This window comes from Cryptomeria japonica, chromosome 10 (assembly GCF_030272615.1).
Source record: "Cryptomeria japonica chromosome 10, Sugi_1.0, whole genome shotgun sequence".
Classification (NCBI taxonomy): domain Eukaryota; kingdom Viridiplantae; phylum Streptophyta; class Pinopsida; order Cupressales; family Cupressaceae; genus Cryptomeria; species Cryptomeria japonica.
In genome coordinates this window covers 228610467-228630989 of record NC_081414.1, presented here as the reverse complement: position 1 = coordinate 228630989, position 20523 = coordinate 228610467, and the positions used below count along the sequence as shown (strand labels likewise).

The following is a 20523-nucleotide window of genomic DNA, read 5'->3' as shown; positions in this document are numbered from 1 at the left end:
CATCATCGATTCTCAAGTGCTTGAGTATGTCATGGAATTCGTTAGTATTTCTTGCACCAATTGCTACATCCTTTGCTACAATTGCTAATTTTCTATCAATGCAATATTGGTCGACATCTTTAGCATGATGAAGGTGATATTCTTTGCATCAATGAAGCAACAAATAGATAAAAATCAAATATATCTCAAAGTAATGATATTAGATTTCCACAATCCATATTGATTTCTATAATTGCTTCTGGATTCGATTGTGTGATAGTTTTTGCATCAACGTTTCGGATCACACTCCGTGATCCATCATCAGGATGAAAGAGTGCATAAGGAGAAGAAAAATGGTTAGTTGCAGGCCTAGACTAACTAAAAAAGAGGGGAGGAGGGGAGAGAGGGGAGGCTACACACGGAACCCAAGGTAGGAAGGAGGGAAGAAGGAAAAACAAAAATCACAAATAAAAAGAGAATATAAAAATAAGAAAGGAAATAAATGAATAACAAAGGTTATAAGATATAAGAAACAACATATGATTTCTAAAAATATAAATTACCGAAAGCATTGTATCGAATTAGATCATCAGTAAAGTAAATGACGAGCCTACTATCAACTATAGGGCGTTCCCGGGTAGGGGGGCAACGGATACATCCACCTGCCCGCCCCGAACCTTTCTAGTCCCACCCACCCTAATTAATTTGTAAATTAATCAGCCCGCTTCCCTTACTCTAGCAAGTTAATTAATCCTAAGCTTTAGAAATTATATGTTGTTTCTTATATCTTATAACCTTTGTTATTCATGTATTTCCTTTCTTATTTTTATATTCTCTTTTTATTTGTGATTTTGTTTTTCCTTCTTCCCTCCTTCCTACCTTGGGTTACGTGTGTAGCCTCCCCTCTCTCCCCTCCTTCCCTCTTTTTTAGTTAGTCTAGGCCTGCAACTAACCATTTTTATTCTCCTTATGCACTCTTTCATCCCGATGATGGATCACAGAGTGTGATCCGAAACGTTGATGCAAAAACTATCACACAATCGAATCTAGAAGCAATTACAGATATCTCAAAGTGTTGAGTCCAACCATCTAGAACCTTAGTGTTAAACTTGCTTTGGAAAATTGGAATATTAAGGCTCACGGATCCTTTGATTAGATTTTGATGTTAAAATTATTCATTAGCATGAGTTGCGAATGGTCAAAGGTCCCAATTGGAGCATTAGGTCATGAAACTGGCCAAAAGAGTACATTGAATTGCGCCTTTAGAGAACATTTTGATGAGATGTTGAAAGCCTATAGAGCAATTGGATGTATTCTTCTAAGAGTTGTTCATTCTATTTGTGTAGTTGCACTTGTCTAGGTAGTCTAAGAAAGATTTGAGTTGCACAAAGTGGTGTTGTGATCAAACCAAAAGTGGAGTGAGTGAATTGCGGTTGATTGAGGATTTAGTTATTAGCTTTCTATATCCATACGTAGAAGCACAAGGTATATAATTATATAGATAAGCTCAAGAATTTTGCATTTACAAATGCTAAGGAGGATGCCAATCATTTTATTCTACGACCCCTTATCTTAAGGCAAGTTAGCAAATACTAAAGAACCTAGGAAATATCTGTATAGGTGTTTGAAGGGATTTTCTGGTTGTTAGAAGGATTTAGTGTAAGAAAGATTTGAGTTGCACAAATTGGGGTTGTGATCAAACCAAAAACGGAGTGAGTGAATTTTTGTTCAGTGAGGATAGCCTTCTCTATCCTTACATAGAAGCACAAGGTATATAATTATATTGATAAGCTCAAGAATTTTGCACTTACAAATGCTAAGGAGGATGTTAATCGTTTTATTTTATGACCCCTTATCTTAAGGTAAGTTAGCAAATAATAAACAACTTAGGAAATATCTCTATAGGCATTGGAAGGGATTTTGTGGTTGTTTGAAGGATTTCAAGGGGTTTTGTAGGTGTAAGATGTTTGAAAGGTTCCTAAAGATATCTCCCTTTTGTTGTTAGGCCTTCCTCTTTCTTTTTACTTCATGCTTCCAGTCATATTTTCTTTGAATGCGAGGGCAAGGATTATCTAGGTCTTGTTCTATTCTAGTGCATTATTTCCTATGCTAGCATACTTGTTCCTTTCATGATTATGGTCCTTTGTTCTAAGGCTTCCTATTATAAGGCATGACTCTATAGGGGATTCTTTAGGTAGAACTTGCATCACAAATTTTCTTCCTGTTAGTATGAAATCATGATGGTTGGTATGACATTTTTATATGCTTGGGATTTTAACGTGAACCTAGGTATAATTAGATTAACATTTAGAGCTACAACTCTAGAATAGTACTCTCCATAATGCAAGTGTGTAAATTTGCCATCACAAGGCATTGACTCTCAAACTGAAATATGCCAACATTTACAACTAGGTATCCTCAAGATGCACTTGGTGTTGATATTTCTTTCCACATACCACCCTAATATTATGATATGGATCAAAATTCTCCTTTAGGGTGTGAGTCTTAAGGTTATAGTATTGAAGTTCCTCTTTTGACTTTCTCTACTGCTTGCAATTATGAGCACATCTCAAGTGATTTCCCAATAATGATAGGAAAGTTTATCCCAACTTCCTGCTTCCTCTTTTGGATTCTATTTTACTCAACCAATTGCCTTGAAACCTCTAGCAACACCATCTTGTTAGTAGGATACCTCGGGAGGCGACAAGCCTATGATGAAAATCCTTGCACTCGTATGTAAGTGAACTTTGGAAACTAGATGTACCACAAACCATATTTCTTCACCAAGTTCATAGCTTCCTTCGATAGCCTCCTATGAGTACCTCCTTGTAATGTTCTAAACTTCTAACAATGTGCATTGTGAAGGCATCATTGACCCTTTTGAAGTGAGCAATATTATGCAAATCCAGTTGAGGGTAACAAATATACACTTTCATTTGTGCTTCTCCATTCCCGACATGCCCTCTACATGTCAATCTCTATACTTGCAACACCTTGCCAGTAGATAAACAACATATGAACACATGTAGAAAGTTCATGAATGCTCTACCTCTCTCAATTGCTCATCAAGATTGTCGCTAATCAACCTAGCCCAATTGATTATCTTTACTCCTTTAGTTGCTTCTTCAATATAGTACCACATGCATGGTTCATAGGCAGAGGCTTGAGGGGATCCCATGATTTGGTTCAACATTATGATAAGATCGTTATATCCATCCTTCAAATCAGACTTTAGAAGCTTCTTTGGTAGTCTAGAAGGATGATGCCTTGGATCCTTCATCCAAACATTGTTGATGATCTCGACACATGACTCAAGTCCGATGTTGTACATTGCTAATGCATCCTCCTTCGTTTTGCGAATCTTAGAGCTGTAGGTAGGAAGATCAAATGCCTACGCAATTGTGGCCTCGGTAAGATAAATTAAAACCTTGCCATCTAGACCTACTATTTACCTTTGTTCTGAATTGTAATGCTTGGCACATTCCACAATCAACACACTGCATTGCACCATAGGGGGAAAACCGGCTGCCTGTGCAATTCCATTCGTTGTCATTTTACTCACCATCTTGGAAGAGCTATGATTTTCATGTCCAAACACCCGATCTCATAATTCCTCCACAACGATGTGCCCCAAGTTGGTGTTGCTAATCTTTCGCCATTTTGAAGTAATCTTTGACTCCATGAGGAATCCCTTGAAATCGTTCCCCATTTGTATTTGCCTTGAGTTGCCTCCAGTCCTTGCTCTTGACATTTACTTGAAAAATAGACAACTTAAGTTACAAAGTGAAAGGATGCTAGGGTTAGGGACGAAATGCCATAAGTAGCATAAAATGAACTTATTAAAATGATGATTTTCCAGCCTATAGTGACGCTTTTACTCTTGTCAAATGCCTAATTTAATGATTTCAAACTCAAGTATGTCATGATATTGGCAATAGGAAGACAAATTGAGCCAAAAAAAGAAGATAGAATCAGCCCTAAACAATATGTTCCAGGCTTACCTTTGACTGGTTTTAACTATGATCAGATTTGATTGACAATAGTAATGAAGGCTGGTAATATTTTGTTTGCAACCAAGATGAATTAACACCCAATTACCGTAGAATTTCGCACCTAGTTATGACTGGAAATGACCTTGCTTGGGGCTGATTATGGTGATTGGTAAAGCCTGATTGAGTTCGCATCAAGGCTGAGACAAATTCGCCTTAGAAGGTGACTGAATTTTGCCCTTTTGCTATTGATGAGAAAACTTCAGATCTGCTCCTTAAATCGCTGTGTTCCTTGTGTGTTTGTGATTTGAATTGTTGTCAAATGATTATGTCTTGTCCTCTCTTTATAGGCATCTTAATCAAAAGTCACATCTCCTCTACTATGGCAAACTTGACACGTCATGAATTAAAACGTTTTTTAACCACCTAGTCACCTTGGCCGACTTGGCATCTTCATCCACCTTCGCTCATCCTTCATTCTTCCTTTAGTGCATTTGAACCCCTGGGTTGCATAGCGGGTTTAAGGGGTTTGTATGCACAATGTTTTCAATCTCTTCCTAGCTGACTTGACACCTCATTAAACTAATTCACCCTTCATCCCCCTTGAGCGCAAGTCACCTTGGCCGACTTGGCATCTTCATCCACCTTCGCTCATCCTTCATTCTTCCTTGAGTGCATTTGAACCCCTGGGTTGCATAGCGGGTTTAAGGGGTTTGTATGCACAATGTTTTCAATCTCTTCCTAGCCGACTTGACACCTCATTAAACTAATTCACCCTTCATCCCCCTTGAGCGCAAATAGATAAGTGTCTTGCATAGTGGGTTTAAGGGGTTTGTATGCACAATTTTGTGCTGAGCGGGTTTAAAGGGTTTGCACGCACAAAAGGTATAATGTGGAGTGGGTTTTAGGATCTTGATTGCACAATTGTTAGAGTGGGTTTGATGATCATGCTTGCACAAAAGAACATGGAGCGGTATTTAGGTAGGAACTTGCACAAGATGGGGAGCGGATTTCAAGTAGATGCATGCACAAGTATGAGCGCATTAAGACCCCTTGCTTGCACAAAAGTGGGGCACATTCTAGGGGTAACTTAGTACAAAGGAAGTGGCGCGTATGCAAGGTGTGTTTGCACAAAAGAGTGCCTTGAACAGATTTCAACACTTAGATGACTTCACAATTGCTTCCCCCTGGAGCGCATATGGAGAGTGGTCTTGCATAACATGCTGAATGTTGAGCACACTAAGCATGTATGTTTGCAGAAGTTGGTAGAGCACATTCTAGCCCCTTGTTTGCACAAACAAGATATAGGGCGGGATTCCATGGTGCCATTGCACAAACCTAGGAACATTCAAGATGTTGCCTTGTAGAAAAACTAGACATGAGCGCATTTGGAGCATATGTTTGCACAAAACCTTGGGCGGCATTGAGAGGTATACATGCACAACAAAAAGGTGGAGCGCATCTAGAGGGTTAATGTGCAGAAAACCATAGAAGTTGAAGCCCGCTTGAATCCATACTTAGACAATTTTCAACATGACAACTTGCATCATGGGGTGGGGTTGAACGTTACACTAGAATTGATTAGAGCGCATTCTATGGACGCACCTGCACAACTTAGTGCAAGGGTAGGGTTTAGGGGGTCCTATGCACAACTTAGAGTGCATTTGAGAGTTGTCATTGCACAAAGTTGTACATGCTACAAGGGGGTTAATCCCTTAGACAAACCTCCTGGGCGCAAATGAAGTAGAGGTATGCACAAGTTTGTACAAGCAACGAGGGGGTCGTTTCCAGACAGAGACAATTTTCACACCCCTTTTCCCACCTAGGTCTTTGCATAATGTGAACTTATAATTCATGACCCTAGGCATTGTGTTTGCAATTCTTGATAAAACTGCAAGCAAATGTACCACTCCTTTCCCTTCAACCTATTCCTAATGACATTTGACACTCTAACAGTACTAACCGAATTGAGAACACTTCACAAGCCTTGACAACTTTTAGCAATTTTAGCAAAGATTTTGCAATTTTGACATTTTTTGTCAATTTTGACAACATTTGCAAGATTTTACATTTTTTGACAACCTTCAACCCTGAAATTCCTTGACAAACCCAAGGTACAAATTTGGTGGTTGGGTAACCCTGTAAGGGCGAAATGTGCAATTAGAGCTCAAAATCATTGCCAAAACCCTAGAAAACAACTAGATTGCTAAGCATAAAGAGGGGGTCCCCATTTGCAATGGGGCGATGTGTGAAAATGTCACAACTGGGACCTCTATCCTGAATTTCCAAATACTCCACAATAAGTGATATCATTATTTTGGGCAACTTTAATGCCTATAGAACCCATTAAACACCCATTCATTATCTTTTAGGGGATGGTTTATGTCTACATGAGATGGATTCACATGTGTTTGGTTTACAAAGATTTTTTGTTAATAAGAATGCTACTGTTATAGCCTATGGGATACACTTTCTGCAATTAGGGGAATGAAAATAATAATATAAAAATATATCTGATTACGAGCCTTTGAATACTTGTTGTGGTAACAAATGTTACAAAGGATCCTACTCATGTTGCATATTTCTCCATGACATCAAAGTCCCCTACTCATGTTGCATATCTCTCCATGACACCAAAGTCCTGTACTTGTGTTACATATTTCTCCATGACATCAAGGTCCCCTACTCACGTCACATATTTTGCCACAACATCAAAGTTAGGATTAATGCAGACTTCATAGGAAATTAATGGGAAAGGGAAAACATGTACAACAAGTTGGACTTAAAAGTAATGAAAGGAAAGGTACCATTGAATAGGTCATCATGAAGTTGTAGAGAAAAGTAGGTAGGCCTCCACATAAGCATAATAAAAAAATAATAATAAAAGTTCAAGCCTTATTAAATGAGTAGAAAAAGAGCAAATTAAAATATTTAATACCAAAGTGCCTTTATTTTTTATTGTATGACAAAACGTAGGAAAACAAATAAAAAGACAAAAGAAATAAATTTGTTTAAAGTACCAATTTCCATCATATGGCAAGCTGTGGCAAAAGAAATTAACTTTAAATTTTTTTGAATTGCTTTTTTGTAATGCCCCCCCAAGAAACCCTAAAGGAAACAACTACAAACACTCGAAAAGAGTGCAAAATAATATATTTTTTTAAATAATAAGAACACATTAACGAAAAAGATAAACCTAACAAATTGAAGTTGCACATGCGGAAGACTTAAGACAAACTCCTAAAGGGTTTCCCAAGGAGAATTACTTAATTAAACTAATATTTCCTTAAGGTCAATTAATCCTCTTAAGAAATACATTTAACCATTAGAACTTAATTATACAAATCAATGATTGTATCATTCTTTGAAGGAGATAACAATAACATTACTATACTTCATACATGTTAACATATTCAATTTTATTACAACAATGATTTAATTAAAGATAGAATTCCTAACATCTAACTCACATCATAATACATTTCTTTTACATTGCTAGGATAACTTAGTATTACAATTGCACTTATACATCAAGTCACATATACATTACATAATGATTACATCAAATTACAACTACCATGAAGGTAAACATATAACAAATGATACAACCGACCACATAAGGGTCCAAGATATACAAATATGATCTAAGGACACAAAGAGGATCCAACTGGTACAATGGAATGAAATGAATCCAAGAGAAACATCTGGAGCACATGCGAAGCTAATCCATCACAAGAAGGCATGAACAAAATACCAAATGGAAAGTGGCACTACCACCCGACCATGTGGCCCAAAACGGAACCACCCCTTCGTGCTAGGAGATAGTAATAAGGCCCTCAAGCAAGCCACAACAAAGCATCACATGGTCTCACATGTACATAAGGTACTCACACAAGACATAAGCATACATATATGACTCTCACAAGAGTGCTCTAAGTAAAGCCAACACATAACTACACACTAGTGAACATAAGGGAAGAGTGTCATCGTATAGCTGGTATGGGTTATCTTGACAGGCCTCCATAGGCCCCGACCTCCATCTTGGGTTATCCTGGTAGCCTCTCCAGAACCCTCGGCCCCCATCCATGACTCATGCAAACCCAACAAACCTTTCGTGAAGACAAGGTAGTTGGTTTGCCATTCTAGGCCTTCCCACTGCATCCTGAGTCTGTACTAGCACTCAACCTTGAGCAGGGCATAATTGATCTTGATTAATGTTTGAAACCCAAACTCAGTTAATTAATTTACTTATCAGTTATTTAAAACAACTTTCTATGGGTTATCCTACTAACCTCTTTGGGCGCGGCCCCCACTCGAAAGCCACTCTTCCTTATGACACTACACAACCTTCAAAGAACCCGAAGACAAATCACAAAAGCCAACTAACACAAGGAGTTCAAAAAACAAAATTGAAGAACAACTTGATTAAACAAACCTTCTACCAAGGTTAAACCACTGGAGGTGTGAAACGAACAACTGGTCTATTCACAAAACAAGACCACAACCAAACTAAAGCAAGTACGACCACAATCAAAACTTAACCAAATCAATTTGCACGATAGACTACATTTAACAATCATGCCATCATGACACGAGAAAGACTCTTTCAAATCAACACCAAAATTCTACCAGTCAAAGTAAAAACTCAAAGGATACACTTGCACACTAAACTCATCCATGTTAAGGAATCATAACGATTACTCAAAATATAATTAAAAACTAACATTCTCTAATAGCAGCTCTTTCAATAATGACTCTTTCATGATAAAAACACCACAATAGGAAATAATGCATAAAGAAAGGTCTAGGTAGACACACACCCAATTAATCTTGCTCAATACTTGATTTAAAAACCATACACCCTTTATAAAAATAAAAGCAACTCATAAGCTATTTACGCCATCATTTAAACAAATATAACTCTTTCCCAATTAAAGCCAATTCGGCTATAAACAAAATCCCATTTGCATTCAAAATTTCTAATAATGAAAATAACAATTAAATACATTGGAGAATAAAAATCAATTTTTCCAATTAAAACTCATATCGACTATAAACATTATTGAGGGTTATTCATATAACCTTTGTTTTCACAAAAATCATTTACAATTATATCCAATCAAATTTAACATTTTCTTCATATTGCAAATTCAAAATACATAGTATAAATATATACACACACACACACACACACACACATATATATATATATATATTAAATTCTAAACTGATATTCCTTATATATATATATATTAAATTCTAAACTAATATTCCTTTTTACAAATCAAAATTCCATAAGAAAAACAATATATATGTATATCGATTAAAACAAATTTTAATAACAAATTAACCACTGCCGAAACCTTTTTTTTTCCACAGCCGATATTTTTTTTTGAATAAAACCGAAACGCATTTTTTTTGTTACGGTGGGTGTGGGTGTGCAGGGGAGGGTTTACCCCCCTATCCCACAGTGTGGGGAAGGAGACGCCCACACTGTGGACGTCTTCCCCCCCATGGGAGGAAGGGGCGCCCACAGTGTGGTCGCCTCTCCCCACTGCTGTGGGTAGAGGGGTGTCCACAGTGTGGCCGCCACTCCCCATAGCCGTGGGGTTCGGCTCCACGGCTCCCCCCTTCCACCCCCAGCGCCATTCAAATTTATATATATTTTAAATTTCTTTTTTTTTAAAACAAAATCCCAATTTGCCAAATTTGACTCAACAGTAATTAAATTTTTTTTTGATAATAATTTATTTTAAAAACAAAATTTCAAAATGAAGATTATAAAATGAGTTTCCAGCATGAAGTTTTCCAGCAGTATCAAAAACACCAGTCCTCTGTAAGGACTTTTGGCAATCCATTTTATTGGAGAAACATTTATAACATTCAATTAACAGGCTGAATCTCATATTCAAATACCCAAATTTCAAAAACACTTCACAAACCAAATTTTTCTTCCCAACAGGAAGTTAAGAATCTTCCAAAACCCCAAGAACCAATTTTGCCCAAAAGAGAAAGAATAAACTATTACATAATCCCAAACAATTTAAAATCAAAAGAGCAAGCAAAAGAATTCAGGCAGCCAACCTGTAGAGCTTTCTAGGAGGAAATTTGAGAAGAGCCATCCCAATCGTCCCCAAAATACCAGGGTTCACACCAAACCCCCATAACCAGCAAAGAGGAGAAATTTTCTCCAACATGAGAAGAATCCTCTTTTCCAAATTTTTTTCCAATATAAAGCCATTTTCTCCAAAATTTCATTTAGGGCATAAATTCACTTTTTAAAAAATAAATGATAGAAAAGCTAATTTCATTTAAAACATTTGCATGACTATATTCAAAAATACTATTATTCTTTTACTTTTTTTTCTTTTCAACACAAAAGTCAATAAATAATTTAATAACTAATAAATAAAAATCAACTTTCTTTCACTTTTATTTTTTTAACAACAATTACCCAAAACATAATTTAATTTTCACTAATAATTCAACATTCACTTTAACTAGACAATTAAGAATAATCGATTAACTAATTAACCACAAAAATGATCCTAATGTAATTTATTCTTAATTCCATTTAATCAACACGACACACATTAATTACTCATTAACTACTAAAACAAAATAAAGACGTCCCACATACCAATGTCGGAAAAGTGGCCTACTTGGCAAACCGACAGGGTAGACAAAAGACTGACGACGCTCACAACGAGCAAGGCTAGGGTTAACATTAGGGCCTTAGAACTACCTCCACTTCCATCGGGTTAATTAGGTACGCTCAGACCTGTGGAGCCAGGTGGAGTTGATACCTTGTACCTGCAATTTCCTGCATCACTGAACCATGCATACATATATATAAACAAACATGGTAAACACACCGGTGAAGGAGAATCGTGACTTTCCGTGTCTCACCGAAATGAGTGACGTAAAATCATCTCTTCGCACCCCATACACTTCCACACAACACGACGACATACACATAAAGCAACTCGCACTTGAAGCAAATGTGTTAGTCCATCGTTAGTAACACATAAATAAACTTAACATTTCATCATTCTTAATATACAATGCAAAAGCAGAGTTAACAACTACTTATTCCAAGAAATAGTGCCTAATCATATTCACCAATCACACTCCAAAGCGTCTTACCAGAATAACGCATCACAATCACAATAAATCAACCATCCACGTAAGCCACTGAAAAGTCAACCTTGGTCAACGAGGTAAAAAAGGGTCTGAACAGGGTAAGGGTACTACATTTTTCCATAACTGTATGACAACCATTTGGGAGAAAACTCAAAGGGTATGATAATAAAATTCCCTTCTTTCATACCATACAGCCTTCCAAAAATGGCCAAAGGATCCAAGAATCAATATGACATAGTAGAAAGGATTTATATAAAACAAATATTTCTGACATAGTAGAATGGATTTATATAAAGCAAATATTTATTTGTGGTCAAGGAAAGAAATTAAATTATAATATTCATATTCATTACTTTCGTACAACCTTCTCTTAATATTTGCACAATAGACTCATCATTATATGACAATCGTAAACAATTCAAATCTTACTATATGGCTATTGCTAGCAAATTGTACTTTATAGAATCTTCAATTACTTGACATAGTATGATTTTCTTTGTACATTTTACCTTCCCTTGAAAATCCTTTTTTAGTTTGCCTTAAGTTTGCTACTAATACTACTGTTTGACGATTTGGGTTTCGAAATGTAATGGTGACGTATTCTACTCAAGCCATATAAGCCTTTATTTTGCATTTTTTACCGTACAATTCAGCACATTTCAATCCTGTGCTGCTACTGTACAATTTGTGTCTCCTATTGAATTACTTAGTGAATCTTTTGTTGCATATGTTCCAGCCTTCTACAGTTAGTTGTTTCTCAAAAGTCAACTTTGGCAAGAACAACAAATTATTCCTTAAGACCTGTGAATTGAGAGAAGGCACTTCCTGGACCTGTAGGGGAACTGCACATGATTTTCATGATGGAGATACTTTTGAAGTGCATGTAGTATCGTTTGGGTTCAATGATCCATTGGGTGAAGCATTTTCAAACTCTATTGTGCAGTTGGATTGGGTTACTTAATTGTTTGGTTCTCAGCCAGTGTTACAAGACTCGTCGAGTCTGGCTGAGTCCAGAGGCAAGGCACCTTTGCAGAGTCTCTGGGACTCTAGACTCAGACTCGCCAAGTTTGACTGATGCTGGCAGAGTCTTCGTAGGCTCGTCGAGTCTCAAGCCCAGGAATCTGCTGCCCAGTCAAGGTAAAAAGTCACAATTTAAGAAAAAAAACAAACACTTTGAAGAATTTGTTATTGCTGGTCATATGAACTCTTCCCTGGCTGCCATTATATTTGTTGTTCAGTGGTATTTGGAGACATTGGCTGGGCATGAACCTGCAAACACGTCATGGTTGCAAGGAAGAGTGATTAGGGAGTTTGTGTAGCAGTAGGGTTGTGGTAGCCAAGGAGCATTATTCATATTGCTGAGGATTGTTGCTTGAGGGTTTAATGTATTCTACTATTTTCAGATATTCTGAAATATATCTTTGTTGATAAATCATTTATATATTTGTCAATAGTATTCTCATGACTATAATCAGTCTCCAGTCTGCTGCAACTTATATCAAGTCAGAGACTTGTGTCCTTTGTTATGTGTTTAATCTTGCTATATGTGCACATTATATTGAATATCAAAGGTGCTGTTGTAAATTCATTTTCAACATCCTAACCTGGAACAAACACCATGTTTTGGTCATCTACTGTGAGGAGATTTTATTGGTGTGCATTTGTTGTCTGATTTATCTTCGTATTAAGGGCAGCAATTAGTATTATTCATTCTGTGCTTTGAACAGCAGTATGTTAAAGGTATTATTGCTACTTCTGCTCATTGTATCTCTGATTCTCTAATATCTATTATTGTTGAAATTAAGGCATCTCTGTTATGACAGCAGTCACTATAGTTGATATTTAGTAAATCATTGTTGTTAATAACATTTCATATATGAATGCGCAAGTGTTATGGTGAATGTGAATTTAGACTTTGCAATGAGCACACTATAGAATGGCAAATCAGCAAACATAAACCTATCATGTGAACCATTTGACAAAATTACCAGCAGTAGGGTAGTTGAAAAGTGAAAAAAAAAATGTATCAAATGGCTTCATACAATGGTCTTAGAGCCGGTGAGCTTGCCAGCCTGTGGAGTTGAGTGTTGAACTTGAGTTGCAAGACAATTTCGAAAGCATTTAAACTTAGTAGATGGAGAACATGGGTTCTTTCTCAAAAGATTTCAATAATTTATTTGTGTTTGACATAACTGATCCCAGCAATAGATGAAACAACAGATCAAACTATGAAATTGTCTTATGCCGTAAGACTTCACAATTTCATGATCCTAGGGCATTCTACACTCAGTTGTAATCAGCAATCAGGATTCCATAGGACGAAGGTGATGAGGCTTGCTCAATGGATCGACAGCATTTGATTATTCTTTTCCCCTCTCAACAGCAGTGATTTTCTCCAGACGGGAAGAAGTATTAGTTAGGAATAGACAACAATGATTAGAGGGGCGTGTAAGCATGAAGAGACACCTGGTTCATGAAGGGACACTCCTCACTCCATGGGTCACAACTTTAGAGGAAGGGCATAGACCCCAGCCTGATGGAGGGGTATAAGAAGATCATGCCCAGCATACAACAAACCATTGAAGAAGCAATCATCAAGCATATGATCTGAGAACAGTTTGCAGAACTCAGAAAACATATATTAAGCAACAGCATTTATAATTATCTAACAATGTGGTATGAAGTATAATGCATAATGATTTGGGTGATATATTATTGATCTTTCATTTGATAAGATGTAGAATAATGCTACTTGGGAGAGTGAAGAGATTCTACAACATCCAGGCTTGCGATTGCTTGAGGAAAAGCAATCTTGGGGAGGGCGGACTGTAATGTCCCCTTCTCAGTGAGGAGTAGTTTAGTGAGCCATTAGCCTATTCTGGAGACCCGTAGGCTAACTGGAAGCATAAATTAGGGTTTCCTATTTTCTATGAGGACTCCTCGCAGTTTTCAGGGATGTTCTAGTTGGAGTTTGGCAGAATGAATTGAGGTTTCCTTTTGGGTTTTCTGTAAGCTTTGTAGTGGTATGACATGCAATCAGTTCAGAGGAGTTTGATGAACTTACTATTTTTAGTAAGTTGATGTCAGTTATCATGATTATTGGGTTTTTATGGGTTTCCCATGCTGAGCTACAGGGTTCGAAGAACAGTCTTTTTGGAGTTGTTTTCAGGACTTACTATTTTTAGTAAGTGTCATTTCAGGTAGTTCTATTATTAGCAGTTCAGTGCAAAACTCCAACCCAGTTCAGTTTGACGGTTTTCAGCACTTCAATTCATAGTTCAATTTGGTACTTATCAGTATTTGATTTGCAAGTGATTTTCTAAAGTCTAATATTTAATTATTATTGTTGGAGGACTTAAGAAAGGGAAAGTACTTTTTATTCAAAAAATTATTAATTCTCTTAAGTCAGGCGATATGGGGGAAAAGTGTTTAAGTTATAATGTTTTTAAGTGGCAAATTGTGGGCCAAGGGAAAAGTCTGAACTTGGAGCCTAGGAAGGGGACTTTCATCTTGGGCGCCATACTCTTGAAAAAGGATGAATTAAAATATATCGCCAAATGAGAGTGGGATGAAATAATATGTGATTTGGGCGTATTTGGTGAACATTTGTATTTGAATTTGGCTGGGCAAAAGTTATAAATAAGTGACTTGAGCTCTCATTTTGTCATCCATGAAATTTGTATAACGAAGTGTTGCCGGAATGGTGCCAGACTTGTGCTTCAAAGTTGCAAGCTTCCTAGCCTATGTCAGTTTCGTGCTTGAGATATAGCACCTAGCTGTGGAGAGACTATTTCTCACTCAGAGGAATATATAGAGCGTATTGAGAATGCATTGCATCAGTTGGTTTTCTGTTTTTGTGTGAGTTTTGTGTGTTCCCTGGTTGCTGGATGGCGTCATGGCTGAAGCATATTTTCATTCCTAAGTCTTTGTGAGGGCTCCTACTGTTTATGGGTATTGGCTCTAAATATTTCTATGCATTTAGCGATGAGATTTGTAAGTTTCCAGCCCCTAGATTTGAGTCTTCAATTTTATAATGCAAATCGTACTTTTCAGCTTAGATGTACTTTTAAGGGGGTGCATTGGAAAACGTGTTGTCTGTCTAAGGTCATGTTGATGTTGTCTTCCAATTCGTACTTGGTCGCTTAATGCATATTGTTAGTTTGGGTGTGTTGTGGGGTGATTTGAGTGAGTTTTGAGTAAGTTAGGAGCAATTTGGTGTGGATTGGTGTTGCTGGTTATGCATTTCCAGCTTGCTGTCTTATATATCAGATTTTTGAAAGTTGGATTTTGGGTGAGATTTTGAAAGTGTGAATTGTGTAATGTACCCTTCTCAGTGATGTACATTCAGTGGTCCATTGGCTTATTCTAAAGACCCGCAGGCTATTTGGAAAATAGAATTAGGGTTTCCAACTTTTGTGAAGTTCTGCGCGAGCTTTTTAGGGTTTGTCAGGAGGGAATTCTTTAGTTCTATCTATGGTTTCCTTCTGGGTTTTCCATGAACTCTATGGTGGCATAACATGCAGTTGACTCTTCGGTGAAGTGTGAACTTACTATTTTTAGTAAGTTAGGGAAGTGGCTGTGTTGAGCATTTCTATTTTTAGCAGTCTTGGACAGGGTCCTAATTCAACACAGTTCAATGGTCTTCATCGCACAGATTCATCCTTGATTTTGATGATAATCAGTAATGGAGTTATAAGTTATTGAATTAAATATTATTTCCTTATCCTAAGGTTTAATATTTAATTATTTTATTACTGATTAATTGTGTTATGGGCGACTTAGGGAAAAGGATAATTATCTGCTATTAATATTATTAGTTTCCCAACTCTGGTGGCGTTGAGAATGATAAAACATTTCATGTTTGTATTATTTTTAATATTGCAAGTTGTTCACCTAAAGAAAAGTTCGAACTTTGCCTAGGGAGATGTGGAAAGTGGACGCCATGTCTAGTGGAGGACATGACATGAAATGAAATGAGTTTCAAGAGTTTGTGACATTTGCATTTGAATTTCAAGGGAGAAATCTATAAATACAGGTGCTTGGCCTCTCATTTGGCATCTTGAGAATTTTACATTGTTATGCTGCCGGTTTGGCAATTGAAATCTAAACTTTGAAGTGTGGCTTCCTAGCTAAGTCTCAGTTTTGTACTTGGGAGATAGTACCTAGCTGTGTTCTTGTATTTCCAGTGCTGTTATAGAGTGTTTTGCAGATTGTGGAGTGTTTTTGTGTGGGTTTGGAGTGTTTTCTTGCTACTGGTTGTGGAGTTGCTGAAACCATATTTCGCTCATACCTCTTGGATAAGTGAATCTTTCATTCTGGGTATTTGCTCTATCAAATCGTGGCATTGAGGCGATATAGTTTGCAATTTTATAGCTGCTGGTTTGGAGAATTGGATTTTTAGTTGCAAATTGTACCATCTAGCTGGGCTGTACCATTCCATAGGTGCATTGGGATGCGTGCTTCTTTTTTGAGGTGACTGGATTGCAGGTTTTGTGTTCTTGAGTCATCGTCCAGGTTATATTTGTCATTCACATTTGATTTGGTGTTTTTTCGCTTTCATTTGAGTGAGTTATGATCATTTTGGTGTTGCCGGTTGAGAATAGTCGTGTGTGTTGACTTCAGATTTTCAGTTCAGCAGTAGTGGCTTTATTTGAAATAATTTGATGGTTGTTTATTGCTGTAATCTGCATTGGATATCATCTCTAATCTTCCCTTTCTATATTGTAAGGTTAAGTAGTAGTACTACTAACCGATTCTGGAGTGTTGCTTGCCCGCTGCATAAGTGGAAGAGGCTGGCCTAGCCGCCTACTTGTTATGTAATTCAGTTTGTTGCTCTGTCCTCCCATTGAGTTAGTGGTTGAGTGATATTATGTTTGTAATGATCCTCTCGCTGCATAAGCAGTCGAGTTGAGCTTTATTGATGTGTTCAGTCCTCCCGCTAAAACATTGCGGTAGAGTGATTCGTGTTGAGTGTGCTCTTGTTGCCTTGGTTGGTTTACCGCCAAGTATCTTGTTTACCGCTGGATAAGCGGAAGGGGCTGGCTTGTCGCCCATTATTGTAATCATTACTTTCAGCAGCTTGTGGCTAATGATCCCCTGCTACCGTATGCTATCACCCTCCCAATTTGGGCTCTCGGTGACCAAAAGGTGTAGGGTTCCTTTTAGTTGTTTGGATTACATTGTTCTAACCCTAACAGGTGATTGGTGTGATTGTGATCTTGTTTTAAAAATAAATAAAAAGTTGTGGGAATATTACAAATTGTTTGGGTTGTTAGAGGATGTTTGGAGTTCTTGTTGCAGCTGTTAGTTCATAATCAACACTTGGTTGTCAATTTCTATATTCATTGTAATGCTGGTTAGTAGTACTAACAACATTTTGGCTTTCTGCTGTCCCACTACATAAGTGGAAGAGGCTGGCTTAGCTGCCTACCTTAGATTAGTAATATTTCTTAAATTCTGAAATCTCTGTAATGAATTGTAAAGCTGGTTAGTGACTCGCCACGGACTCGGCAAACCAAAAATTTGGACTCGGACTCGTACTCATGAAAGATTCATGAAAGACTCGGCAAAAAAAAAACCGTAGTTTTACAAAAAAACATAAAGAAATTAATGCATTTAGAGAACATAAGAGCCATAATTGAAACATTACACATTTCATATGATCTACAAACGCGCAATATTTGAAATTTCATCATTCATACTCAATCACTCATAGTTTCAAACTTTCAACTCTAAAATGTATAATACCAAGATTTCTTCAATGCTAATTATGTTGTTATATGGAGCCCAATCAGACTTGAAGGTTAAATTTTCCCTACTTCCATCAGCGCAGTTTCCCCCTATATTTTTTGACGGGGGTTTGGGGTCAAGGGGCATCGCCCCTTGCGGGGTCAAAAAAACAAATGAAGGCAAAAAAAAAAAAAAAAAAAACTCATTTTTAAAGCTTGCCTAACTTTTTTTCTGGGTCGCACGAGTCCATCTGAAAGATTTGCGAGTCCGTGCCGAGTCTTTTAAATGGACTCACTAGGACTCACCTCGCGAGTCCTTGGCGAGTCTTTTAAATGGACTCACTAGGACTCACCTCGCGAGTCCTTGGCGAGTCGACTCGTGGCTCCCATGGATTCGCGAGTCCGTGGCAAGTCCACGAGTTTTAAAACTATGCTAACAACTATTCTTTCAGATTTCTCATTTGTTCCCACTGCATAAGTGGAAGAGGCCGGCTTATCCGCCTATCTTGAATTTTGTAAAACTATCCTCCCATTGCATAAGCAGTTGAGTTAAGTGAATTCCATTTCTAGTCATCCTGCTGGATAAGCGGTAGAGTGATTGTATTCTTCAGTTCTTGGTTTGTCCTTGGCTGGTTTACCGCCAAGTGATTGCATTGTTTTCAATATCCCGCTGTGTAAGCGAAAGGGGCTGGCTTGCTGCCCAAGTATTGTAATCAATTTCAGTTATTGGCATCTAACGATCCCCTGAACACTGTATGCTCTCACCCTCCCAGATTGGGCTCTCGATGATCAGAAAGTGGAAGGGTTACTTTCAGCAGCATTTGGTTTTCATTTCCTAACCCTAACGAGTGTTGTATTGATTGTAATTTGGAAAAATAAAATAAAAAAATAAGGGGAATATTTCAGTTGCTGGTTCCTCCTTTTCTAATATGGGCTCTTCTCTTGGCAAGAATGATGGCATGGTTAGGTCTTAGGATGGACCCTTGAGAGGAATGTTCGTTTTCAGATTGATTGGAATGTGTGTATTGTGCCCCATTGGGATTATCCCTTGTATTGTTGTTACTCATACCTTGGATGGCTCAGCGTATTAGTTGATTTGTCTTTTCGAACTTGTCATTGGTCTGCTCCATGAAAGCCTTCATTTCCTTTGCCAATTGTTCTGCCATGGCTGCTTGGCCCCTTCTTCGTTGGTATGTTTGCATTCACCGACTTCCCACAGGATGGCAGGGTTGTTGGCTCTGATACCACTGTAATGTCCCTGGTTGTGTTCATAATATAGTTATGTTTGTTGTATCATTTCACTTAGCAATATTAAGGAAAGAAAAATAAATAATCTGTAAACCACATATGCATGTGCCAGAAGGATTTAGATGGGAAACTATTACGAGGAAAAAAACACCAAAAGGACACGTAATCCAAAACGAAATCCAAATACAATTAGTCTCTTTTACGCCTTTCTTAATATGCAGACTACAACATGCAACATCTGTGGTAATGCTTCGCAGCTTTACCATCTCTTAAAGTAACAATGCATCAGCAATCTTTTGATTTCAACAACGGACGAGAAATAATCCTGAGATGTCCCTAGAATAACAATAGTCTTTATATCCTTACTACTCATTGATTATCAACAATTACATGACTATATCATGACCATACCATGACGTTAGCATGTCGCACATCATATAAATTGGAAGTACCTCAAATGATTAGATACTACTGCACACACTTGGTCATTTTTTGTTGACCAGAACATCCTACACAACTACCAAAAATAACCATGGCTTGTATTAGAGACAAACTTCCTGTTTGCTTGTACTTGTGGCACCATGGATATCTAGAACATATGCATGTTCTCAGTTGTCATTTGTGCATTTTAAGAATACCAAATTTGCACTTGCACTGCCATACATACTCTAGCAACTACTCATTTCATGATGTTGTAGTGAGTTCTTCAAACATCTTGCAATTCCAACCATAGCAAGAATAGGCTATAACAAACTTCCATAACATACCACAATGTCCAACTTCCACTGCATTCTACGAAATAGGGTTCTGATACTTCTTTCTTGTCTGCGACCAAATACTTCAATTACAACTCTCTCTCATCCAAGAACTCTTTGTAGATGAATAGGACACCAAAGTTCGAATAGCGAAGAAAACCTGGCCTAATTTGGTTGCTTGGAGTAGAACTAAATATCCTTCATCGTTACTAATACAATCAAGTTTCCTTATGAAGGAATACTTCTTTTCTGATCCAAACCCCTATTATTTAATGGGAGAATCATAATGGGTTTGCTACTTTGATCAATTTCCAAAATGGAAGGGATTACTAAGTGTGAATTGAAGGGATTATCTAGATCTTCCTTGATTTAGGAGATCGGGATGTCATTCCACACCACATTCTTCATTTTATAACTCCTTATTTGCTTGCAAGGGAATATATGTTGTTTCCTTTGTTGTGGTGGTGTTTTCCTAAGGAATATCCTTACTTGGGGCTACTCTACAGATTTTAGATTTAACTCATTTAACTCTCATTCCTCACATTGAACCTGCACTCAAGCAAGTAATTTGCATATTTTCCTTAGTGGTAATATCCTCTGGAATTTGGAATGAATTTGTTAATTTCCATGTTTCCCTCATCTATTTGTTTTGATTTTCCTTATGTATGCCTTTGAATTTGA

The 20523-nt window shown here is 37.4% G+C and overlaps 1 protein-coding gene across 5 annotated transcripts in view; it reads left to right on the top strand.

The window, feature by feature from the left end:
- Window positions 1-20523, top strand: part of LOC131077806 (oxysterol-binding protein-related protein 1C) — a 213769-nt gene that overhangs the window by 186399 nt on the left and 6847 nt on the right. The gene's annotated exons all lie outside the window — the stretch shown is intronic.